Below are 12,842 nucleotides of genomic sequence, written 5' to 3' on the forward strand. Positions count from 1 at the left end.
CACAGTTTGCCGCTCACCGTTTGCTGTCTAATCGCCCGCTCACGAATCGACGGCAACAGCGGATGCCACAAATTTGGGCATGTGTCGCAGTCGCAGTCGCAGCCGTTTCTGCGCTGCCAGCGTCGCTGCTTCCTTTTGCGATTTTATGAATGAAAGCTTCAGCGTTCGTAGTAAGCGTTTTTGGCGTTGGCGTCGTCGTCGTCGTCGATTGGCATTGCCATTTATGGGCAAAGTGCAAATGTGCCCCGTCCATTGTGGCATGTGTACTCGCATCTGACTAACTGAGAGAGTATCTGTACATTGTATCTGTAGCCTGCTATCTGTATCTATCTATAGTGGCACAGTTGACGCTCATGTGCGCCCAGTACGACTTCAAACATCCAATCGTACATGTTGTGGGTGTGTTGACTCGGATTGTTGTTGTGTGTGTGGGATTTAGGTAGTTCCATAGTTCCATATTCATTTAATAGGTACTTAAGGCAGTTACTTGGGCGATTGATACTCTTGTATCGGATAATTACCAATCTCTTGGGTGTGTCATGTACATTTTTATAGACCAAGTCTTGAACTACCAAGTCAACTCAATAAAAGTAATTTATCAAACATTTAAGTACATTTTTCTATGTTTCTTTTTCTGCACGTGATATTGTTCTATACTCTATATAATAGAATAATAATTGTTTGCAGATGTTTTAATAGGCTTATTCATACACATATATATATAGTTTCAGTGTATTGGATTTTCGTTGTCGAACAACATTTATTTGCCGAGGGTTGTATTTGTGGTGTTTTTTTAGTTTTTTTTTTTTTGGTAGATTGTTTTTTTATGTCAGTTTTCCTCTCTTTTTTTTGTGGCGCTTATGTCGATACAATTCGATTGCGGTTGTATTGTTATTGTTGTTGGCATTGTTGCTGCTGTTGTTGATGTTGTTGTTGTCACTTTAGTGTGTCTTTGCCATCCGTTTGAGATTTCAATTGCGAGTGCGGCAGCCGTGTCATGTCCAAATGCATTCACATACTCAAACATGAATACGTATTCACACATCTGTACACACATCTGTATGAGTACATAAACATACGAATGTATATCCAATCCCATCCGCAGCGCCAAATTGCGCCAATTACGTGAAATCCGCTGTTGCCTCAAATACTTATTGTATCCATTGTTATACTTGTAGAGATGATTACGATTGTTGTTCATATGGCAGTCATATCAATTTACAATTTACCCCCAATAACAACAACAAATTCGAATTCAATTTGCGTATTATTTGGGGAATATGTGACAAGCCGTTAGCTTTTAGCTGTCATTTAAAGCGCAGTTGGCTTTGCTCAGTTGTCGGGCAGGAGTAACCCCCCCACATATGTACATATATCTATGGCATTTGGTATATCCATAAAAAGCAGTCTAGCAAATTGACTGGACAATTGGAGTATGATTGGCAGCGATTACAGTTAGTTCGTGGCTCAAATACAAAAAATACGCATAAATAAATAAGTGAATTAACTATTCCATTATTACAATCCATAACAGTGTCAATTTCAAGCGCTTGTCGGTTATTTCAATGATTATACAAGTAGTATTATTTTGCATTATTTTTTATTATTGGTCACATGTCAATTGCTCCCAGTTCAGTCCAAAGACCCCATTAAAACATGCTTATGACAAGATGTGTTTTCAAATTTGTTTATCCAACTAACTCCAAATATAGTAATAATGTTAACTGTTCATTGAGATGAAAAACAGCAGCATTATTGTTACAGTTTGTGCGCAAAAGCAAAAAAAATGTTAATCATAATTGAAAAAGTGTCAAAATCAGATTAAAATTTTTATTATAGACATTAAATTCAAGCATTTTGATTAGTTGTGCAATAATTAATTTAGCACGAAGGCAGGTCAATGTAATTAATATTTATTCAGTTAAATACTAGGTGCAGTTAGTAGTCGCTTGTACTGCAATTAAAAAATACCTTGACACAAAAAGCTAAAAATATCAGAAAACAAAGTTTCATCTTATAAAATCGAGTGCTTCACTCAGTTCTAATTTGGCCCTCAATCTGATCATAATTGTCCCCTGTTAACAGTTGATGTCTCTCAAATAGTCTTTACCTATCTATAGATGATTTTCGTAACTGATATCGGCAAGAGAGTTGCCAATAAACATTTCCGCTTTCACACGCACCACAATTGATATACCTCTTTGGCATGCGCGGCGTATACGCAATAAACGAAATGACAATATTAGAACAAAGTGGCGCCCCTTATCATTGGCGGAAGCTAGTTCAATGTAGTTCACACATTTCATTAATATTACAGGTCAACCTTGGCTATAATATTCTTAACATCTATTTAAATAGAGACAACCGTCTAAGACCCCCCGACTAATGCTATTTGCTTATAACCAAATCTTGCCAGCAATTTGTCAACTTTTTCAGGGGGATTTACAAAAACTTAAATGGCGAAAAATGCGCAGAATTAAAAAACGATAAGCAAACAATGTATAGTTAGTGAGTGGGTAGTGAGTAGTGGGGTGGGTGGGTGGACGGGCCTGCTGTTGATGGCCAACACGGGCTGCACGTATTTCCGCTATGCGTTGCATTCTCAGCTCTAGATAAACAAATTAAGCACTTAACGCAAAAGCAAAGCAAGCCGAAAACAGCAGCAACAACAACAACAAGTTGAACAAAAACAAAAACAATAGCGAGAAGTGAAATGCTCAAATGAAGAAAACACGACATGCTGCTAAGCACACGTAAGTAACGAACAACAGCAACAGCAACAGCAACAGCAATAACAGCAACAACAACAAAGCGATTCGAACGTAGTGTGAAAAGGCAAAAGAGGGAATTGTCACAATTTTGCAGAAAAAACACGTGCCGCTGATTAGTCAACAAGCGGGACGCAGTTGGAGGCACCAACAAGAACAACCACAACAGCATCAGCATCAGCAACAAGCGATAAGCGCAGAGCAACAGCGATGCTGGCTACACTGTTAGAAAAACCAAAAAAAATAAATAGAAACTATTAATACAATATGCAGATAGACATACACATTTTCCTCAATGTCATTTTAATTACAACTTATATTTTCGTTTCATAAATTATATATTTGTCCTATTTTTTACATTTTTATCATACACAAAACAAAGTATTAATAATATAATAACTGTTAGTTAGTCAGAGTAATTTTTTAAATTTGCTTGTCTAATTAAATTTTGATCATCAAAATAATTATATTCCACCTAATGCCTTACATGATTTGTAAGCACACATGTACCTCGTGGAGGCCACTCCATTTTTACTGTGTACACGTGTCTGCTATCTATATGCTTAGGGGGTGTCAGTGTGTGTGTGGGTGTGTGTGTGTGTGTGTGTGTGTGTGTGTGTGTGTGTGTGTGTGTTAATGCGAGTGTGTGTCTTGCCCCCATCGCCCAGTTTTATTGCGAACGCATCATAAAAATTATTTAACGCTATCGCTCATTTGTCATGCCGCGTTGACTCTTTCATTCTTTCCATCCTTTCCTTCTTTCTTTTCCTTCTTTCTTTCTTTCTTTTATGCATGTAGTATATGCTGTCATTCATTCCGTCTATTTGCGTGCCTGCGCTTTTGTTTTTATGATTATTAAATTTCCTCAAAAATGCTCTGCACTGACGTAATAATATATGCGTAAAAACACCGCACACACACGCACACACACACACACACACATACACACACCCACATACACAGACACACAGACAAGCATACATCACTTAGTAGATGGGTTGTCAGTGAGCTAAATAGCAGGGAAAAACAGAAACAATGTGATTTGATTAGACGCCAAGTTCATTAAGATAAGGCAATGTTTAACGACTATTGTCGAATGCCACAAATTTAAATTTATTATGAAAATAATCATATAAGAAATCTTCAGTCTCCTAGAAAATCGCGAAAAGTTGTACTACTTCACAGATGAAGACAAAACAGCTTTACAGATGATAACCAAAAAAAAAAATTCTAAAAAGAAACTATCAACTTATGAAATAGTCATACAAAAATATTGTTCTTATTATGTGGGTAATAGTTTTCATAAATAGTTTTCGAGTAAATATTTGAGCAACCAATATTTGATAGAAACTAAAACCAAAAAGACGTTTGTGTGTCAATCGCACAACTGTTTTCTGTAGAAGGCACAAAACTACGTCAGAGCGCTTCAAGTGTATTGTCTTACCTACTTGAGAACTATCAAAATTTAAAAAGCCAGAACCAATAAACAAATATGGTTAGGTTTCCTGCCATACAATACAATTTTCAAGCTACATCCCAAAAAAAATAAAAATAATAAATAAATAAATAAACCTTAAAAGTTTTCTTATACATACCAATATCATCATCAGTTGCTCTCTCACAATATCTTTCTCAATTCCCTACAATATAATGTTTGCGGAAGTCTCTAACACAATCTGGGGCATTTGTGGACCAATCAAATCTTATCAATTTTGGCACGTGTCTTCCGTCTGACATTCAAATTGAGCGCCCTTTTCTGTCATTTTTTTTTTTATTTTATTTTTTTTTTTTTGTTGAACAGAAGTTGATACTGTGAATGCCAAACATCTGGTTATCAGTTATCTGGTTGACGTTTATTTTCGTCGCATGAGTGAAAGAGCATTTTGCTATACTGTTCACTGCTGATAAAATACCTGAGTTATCAGGTTAAACAACAATACCATATCGATACTTAGGCCCCGAACACTGACGTCATTTGTGAGTTGGGGGCCAAAGTCAAAGACTGAAAGACTGATTTGGCGAGTGGCAAGTATTTGTTAGACCAAAACAACAACTCAATGTTCAAGTGAACGAACTGAGTTGAGAATCCGCAATAAAATGAACTAAAAAGGCCCATTGGCAGCCTCGGCCGGATATATATATATATATTTTTTTGTTGAGCGGATCGTGCAAATTTTTTGTCAATATTTGACTGGGGTCAATAGAATTTTTATTTACGGCACGTGGCCGATGAAGAGAGCAGAGCCAACTACAAAAACAAAAAACAACAAAAGAAGTAAACTTCGAATTAAACAATAAACGATGAACGTCGTCGTCAAAATTGGGGAAGGCAAAAGAGTTGGCAAAAGACAATAAAACAAAAAGCAAAAAAGAGGAGAAACAAAAAAATAAATAAATAAAAAGAAAAAAAGCACAACAGCAAGTGCGTTTCAAACAAATGGCAAACTATTAACGCGTTTGTTTACACGCTACAACAACACATAACAAACAACAAATAACAAACAACAACAATGAGTCAAGTTTAAACGACTGTCATAAATTTTGCAGAAAACCAGGAAAAATACTAAAACACGAACGTTAAACGAGGACAAAAGGCAGCAAAAGGCAGCAAAAGGGTTGCTTGCCATAAAACGCGATGATGAAACACACCCAACAACAACAACAGCAACAACTACTGTAAGAAAATGCAAAAGAAAGCAACCAAAATGTTTGCAACATTAAAAATTACGCATACGCCATGTGAAACCATCAAAGAAAAAAAAACTTTTTAATGATCCACTGTAAATAGATGCTATAGAGAGTTTTATCGCTGTCTCTCTATCCCATGCGAGTGAAAATATACATAATAAAATGTGCACAAATACGTTACTCGTAAAATGCAGCAAAAATAAATAAATCCGCCAGACTTGTAAAATCAGCACATTATGCAAAACTCAATGCTCAGCAATGTGTTATGTTATTCCAGACAACAAAAAAAAACAAAACAAAACCAAGAAGTTCATAAGTGCGAACCGCCTTTATTAATATTATTATTATTATTATTATTGTTTTTTTTTCATTTTTCTTACTTAGTTCAATAAATATTATTCACAAATTATTTATTAATTTACACGTACACTTACAATGGCAATTATGCAATTTAATATGAACATTTGAACTGCCGTCGGCAGATGATTGCACAATTGCAAAGAATGCGAATTTTGCAGAAAAATATGCACGGAAAGTTGAGGTTTCGGTCGAGTAGTTGCTGTAGTAGTAGCATTCCACAAGACAGACAGACATTGTCTACACACTCAGCAAATACATCAGTAACCTGCACACGCGCTACACTTGGTCAACCCCTTGCACACACAACCCCCTTCCCCATGCGCCATGTTGGCAGAATACGATATGCCAAATAGCCGACGGGGCGACGGCCTCCGCAGTTATTACGAGAATAACATGGAATTCGCGTAAACAAGATCCCACACAAAGTGCCAGACTGAGACAGAGCGAGACATATAGACAGCGAGCAAGAGCGAGATAGATGATTGGCGAGTGAAAGTGAGCCATTGCAATGTTTAAAGGAGGACAAACCGACAAGCTAAAATTGGAGCGAAAAAAATGCGATCCAACGGCACCAAACAATCTATCCCCACCCCTTTGGTTGGATCGGGGGCAGCTCAAGTTGCTCATGGGCAAAAGTTGACGTCTTGCATATGGCGATCAAAGGCTGCGCGTGCGGTCAGATAAATACACACACAACAAGATGATGCAGACGGCCCGGTTGAGCGGATAGTTTGGACATACAAATGAAATGGCATTCGGGAAGTGGGCGTAATGCATTTGTGGCGTGTGCATCTATTTGTTGGCCAACTGCAAACTGCAAACAGCTACTGTTTGCACGCAGAAATATGCAAGCAGAGCGTTTGCGTAGACTGGGGAAGCCTTGCAGTGTCTACAGGCTGGAAGGGGGATGGATGGTGACTTGTAGAAGGGTCATTGTATTCACAATTTGCAAGTGGTTTTGTTTTTGACGAGTCGGCGCTTTCTGTTGATCAACGTCATGTGAAACACAATACGGGTACACAGAGCGGAAAACAGTGCAGTGCTGGGGAAGGCAGTTCGCAGATCGCTTGTGCGTTAAACATGACGTATGAGTGATAATGCGAATTGCCTTCAACTTCCATACATACTCACACACACACACACACACGCGGCGTATGCGTGATATACGTATGAATAATTATTGTTGAAAACATGACGTTTGCCAGTAATGCGGGGAAAGATGGAAATGTGGGTTTTTTTTGGCGCGTGCTAAACGATTTGCAAATAAGATGATTAAGCGAGTCTGAAAATGAGAGCATTTTTGCTCAATTATGCGGGCAGGCTTTGTGCAAAAATTCGTGGAATTCTCTAATAATAATATATTAATCTTTCAGCTTAATAAGCTTGTTTGCCAACAATTCTTTATGTATAAATTCTACGAAGTCAAAATGCATTTATAACAACATTGACAGCGCAGACTGCACGTAACCAGATCAAATTTCGTGTATTTTTGCCACAATTGAAAAAATGCCAACAAACATCACAAAAATAGATATTTTGCGCAATCGCCCAGCATTGATCTCCAAAACGGCAAGTTCAGCTATTGCATTACAATTTTAAGCCAAAAATAACTTTCGCTGCTTCACAAATAGCACAAATTGCAGCCACAAGTTGCCAAAAAAAAAAAAAAAAAAGAAGAAAAAAAAATTAAAATAAATACAACAAAAAATCTTGCTGTATTTGCGATTTTAATGCCACACGTTTCACAGAAAACGCATAAACTTTGAAAATTGTGCAAAACAATTTTGTTTATTTGTTTGTTCAACCGAAAATGCAATAAAAGCCCCCACACACTAAATACACAAAGCACAAAGCGCCAATGATTCGGGAATACCCTTATTTAATGCTAGAAACTCTAGTTTGTATACAGGAAAAGATTTATACAATTTTGTCATATTTTAATTGGAACTTTAAGCGGATTATATTTGTATAAACTTATTCTACAATATTTTAAAAGATATATTTAAAATTTGCTGAAGCTTTGCAACTTGTATTGCTTTATTTATTTTTAGTTAAAGGACTTAATTTTTATTTTAAATAATTTTTTTTTACGAATTTTAAATTAGTTCATGAAAATCGTGCAAATATTTATTAACATTTGGAAATCATAAAAAAAATCGATCAACGCATATTTGGTTTTAATTTTCAATTGAGGTGATAAGCAATAAATAATGAACTAATTCGAATTAGATGGAAGCAACTCGAACCAGAGCTCGATCGGAATGGCTTCTACACTTTCTGTGTACTTAATAGGGGGACTTCAATCTCTCAATCGCTCAATATGGCAATTATGCAATTGTGCTGAAAATGTCAGACCATGCGATTTGATGGTGTTCACGTGCGATCACTTGATCGCACCCCATGTGGACTCATCTTCCTCAGACAAGCAGCTAATCAAAGTCAGAGTCCCGAGACTGGCGCAAAGCACGGGGCAAAAGCTAACAATGAGTTGTGCAAATATATATCTATATGTTTTGATGATGATGGATGGGCTGTACACGCCCACGTCTGTGGCACTGCATGCAGCTCACACCCCTTTCTACACACAGTGGAACCTCACGTAATAGGCAAAAAAAAAAAAAAAATAACGCTAAGCATTTGCAAATAAACTCATCCAAAATATGTGTGCAATCAGCTGAGTAGTATTTTTTTCTTTTTGTGTTTCTTCTTTTATGGCTTGTTATTTGCTGATACGACGAAGAACTGTTGACGAAATTAGCATTTGTTTTGCTCGCTGATTTTGGGGCGGCTATCTATCTATCTATTAGCGCAAAACTAATTAAAAGAGGGTGACAAAAACACTACTACAAGATTTCACAACAATGCGAATAACGAACACAAATATTGTGCCGGCAGCAAATCAAAGTCTATTATCAGCAAAGCGGCAAATAAAAATGTATTAATTTCGAATTCATTACGCGTGTTGTTATTAATATTATTGTTATGTTTGTTGTTTTCACAATAAAAAAAAAAAAAAAAAAAAAAACTGAAAATAAAATAAAAAAAAAATATTCCGCGCGCTAAACGCGTGCCCGAGTCACGCACTCAAACCCGAGAAGCGGGACAAAGTCTTCGGGTATTTTTTTCTTTTTTATTTGATTATTATTTGTATTCACCTGAAGCCAAAGGCACGAGGCGCGAGAACCGAAGCTCATGATCATCATGCGGCAGCTAGGCGACTCGAGCTGAGCGGCCTAATGAGCAGCACAAGCCACCAATGATTCTCAATGATAGCGAACGTGAGATATGAGTTCCTTCACCCCATCGTTTGACGTTTCTCTCGTCGTAGTCATTACATCTAAAATTCTCAGAATATCAAAATTACACTCAGTCATTGCCTGTCAGTGCCTGCCTCTCTTCTACACCCAGCCGGCCAGCAGACCGGGTTTACTCTTTGCGCTGAGCAGCTTTTTGTTTTATTGGGTTTCAATGTCAACCAACACAAACACACAAAACAAAAGTCCGAAGTGCCAAAAACAAAAAGTCCGTCTCGCTCTGTGATAAGGCGATAAGGAGGCGCGGCCGCACAACAACAATGAAATGACAAGTATTTTGAAAAGAAAGAAAGCCACAATCAAATAATTATAGCATTATTGTTGTTGTGATTAATATGATTTTGGCGCGTGCAACAGGTGAGCAATTTAACACTTCTTCTTCTTCGTTTTTCATTTCATTTCTTTCAAATGGTCAATTTCATGTTCGAGTCATGCCCCATCGTCAGCTCACATGACGCTTTCATTGATGCTATCATTCCACACACACACACACTCGCACACACACACACAGAGAACGCTCACTCGCTCGCACACACGTGTCACAATTTGTGTCTATTGATATAAATGTTTAGCGTATTTTTCGCGCTCATTTTTTTGTTTTTGTTAGTTTTCATTTAATTTGCCATATTTTTTTTCATATTTGTATTTTTAGATTGGCAGCCAAAAAAAGAAATTGTGATTTTTCAACATTTCCGCTTTTACGGATTATTTAATAAAATATTTATTTTGATTGTGCTAATCTCATGCGAGCTGCACCTGCAAAACTGTTTTGCATGTTTTTTGCCCAACGTGGTTAGATAAGTGCGCCACACACGCCAAATTTCAAGGTCAGCCCAATAAATGATTTGTGAATGATTTGGCCCGTGCAAGGTGCAAGGTGTAAATACGAAAATCTTATCAAATTTAAGGCAATCGATATGCAACTATGGTTTATTGTGGTTATTGGTATGTTTTGTTCAAAGAACATTCCTTATGAAATCATCAGCATTTGCTTCGAGTCATTTTCAACAGGTTTTCACAATCGCCTTTGGTATATCAAATATATATTTGCTTTCTTATGAATGATTTACTGAGTTAGAGGCAAACGCTTTTGGTAGTTGTGCTACTCAGCTACTCAGTTCATTCCCACGCTTAGCAGTCTGTTTTATTATTGCTTTTTTTTAATATTTCGTGTGGGTTTGGCAACGCTTGATTTGCCCCGTAGTCACAGCTGCTTCATTTATCTATTTATGTTGACTATTTGACAGTTCACTTGCACCTGGCAATCAATCAACAAAACCATTATCAAGCTCAGCTTGTTCCGATCTTTTGCGCTTCCCTTCCCTTCCCTTCCCATTCCCTTCCATTCTGGCTGTCTGTTTAACTCTCTCGCTGGGTTCTGACCCCACTCGAAAAACTCTTTAAATGTGCCGTGTTGTTGGTAGATTTGCTGATGCTGCTGCCTGATGCTGCTGCCTGATGCTGCCCGCTGCTGTTGTTTATGTTATTAACACAACAAACAACCACTTAACTTCGTAAATCTGTCCAGCCATTTAGCTTTGGGGCTCTAAAAATAAACATCAAAGCAAACAGCAACGTTTTTTTCATAATGTTTTTGTTGCTGTCGAGCGATGGTTAAAAATAAATATTGAAAAACTATTTTTAATGCCCGGCAAAATCGGTCAATTGCACAAATTGAGGTACGGCTTCATCATTTTAATTGGCATCGCGTTTCCAGCTCCACACACGTGTCCAATATTTCTAGCTACATTTGATTCAGTTGGCCGATTTGATTGACTCGGACTCGGACTCGGACTCGAACTCGGTCTTGGTCTTGGTGCTCAGCTAATTTACATTTATCTGGCAGCAATTGGTCTCTGATTTATTTTTGGCGTACTCGTTTCTGAAGAGATGTTTTTTTTTTGCTGTGCCACATTTAATAACAATTATTGAATAATATATGTAAATATATATATACATATTACAGATCGCTTATACAAGTCAATTGGCAGCGGTAATTATTTGTTTCTGCCTTGCAGTTCATAAATCAGGCGAACTGGCAAAAGTATCTGACAGATACAAATGGCATATGGCTAGGCGAGGAGAGCGCGGGCAGGCGACGACAAGCGACGCAATTTTTCGCTTAATGATTGCAACGTTTACGTTCATTTACACTTCATCAAATGCGTAGTTTACAGTCTACAACAACACCAAAAACACACAACAACAACAACTCAACAACTGAACAACAACAACTCAACAACAACAAATCATCAACACAACAACAACACAAACAAGAACAACAAACAGCAATAGAGGGCAACAACTTGAAAAGCGAAATTTAGCGAAATGAAAAACTACGCAATGAAAATGTCATCGCATGCAACTGTGTTTAATCAACTAGCGATAATAGCGCCATTTTTGCCCAGACCCCACTTTTCGATCACAAAAACAAAAACCCATTACGCAGTTCTGGTAACCTATTTAGAGCCCTGTAAATATTGCCAAGGCTATTGCGTAATTCTAACGACGCATATTTGGTAATGAAACTAAAATCGGGTAATCGCCAAATGGAATACTTTTATTTATTGTATCGCATGTTATAGCAAACGAATCGGTTTAACAAGACTTCAAATAAATACTCTAAATAAATAAAACAGTGTATATCGAGAGCTAATTTATGTGGATTCAGTCTATCTGTTAAAATGTTTACCCAAATATCAATTATCATGATCAAAATATGTTTCTAGAAATGCCCAAAGTCTTTGCGATAACTTTGTGAAAAGTGATCAGATTTGCAAAAAAAACAGAGCATTTTGATCATGGTACGACCCGTAGAATATTAGCTTCAGGGATTCTAATTTACACCGTTAAAAACTGCTTAGGATGGTACAGAACCAAAGAAATTAGGTTTTCAATATGAACATGGCTTGAACAAGCTACATTTAAAAGTGGAAATCAAAGTTGAAAGTGAGCAAATAATTCTTACTATTGGTCAGAGTCATGCTTTTGAGTTAATTATTAACTCAGTTTGTTATCAAACATTAAGATACACATACTTATAAAAGTTGCTGCATCTGTCAATGATAATCAAAGGAAGAAGTTGCAATATTTTTATTGGCTTCCATCGATTTGTTTGTTTGCTCCCCGGTCAGCGAAAAGCAACATCATCTCATCTCGTCTCGTCTCGTCTCGTCTCGTTTTGTGTGTTCAAGTCATTATCTCGGCAATTAGTTGAACGTTAATTAGCCGCATGCCAATATTTGCATTGTTTCTTCTGTTTAATTTAATTACAACAATAATTTCGGAGTCAACCCCCAATTGCGACTTACTTGCGACTTGGCCAATTGTGAACAACATAATAAAAGCAGCAAAATGCTTTCCCATCCCCAACACGCAATTCGCTTCCATAATGCGCATTTGTCGAGTTGAGGTCGAAACGGGGCGCCACAGAAGAAAGATTAGACAAAAGCTAATGGCAAATGCATATGGCATGATATATGTATGACTAAAACAAGTATAAAGCTACTGACTGCAAATCGAAATGGGTCATTAGATAAGTTGCAGTCACAGGTAAACCAATGTATGTATATGTCTATAAACATATACAAATGCGTCTGTTCACGTGAGCAGCACTTGTGAATGATTTATGACTGACAAGTAGCGAATATCGTATGTCTTAAGACAGTGGCGCCTAATGTCCCTCCACACGCGCGGTCTTTGCCAATTTGTA

This window comes from Drosophila grimshawi, unplaced genomic scaffold (assembly GCF_018153295.1).
Source record: "Drosophila grimshawi isolate 15287-2541.00 unplaced genomic scaffold, ASM1815329v1 contig_44, whole genome shotgun sequence".
In the NCBI taxonomy this organism is placed as follows: Eukaryota; Metazoa; Arthropoda; class Insecta; order Diptera; family Drosophilidae; genus Drosophila; species Drosophila grimshawi.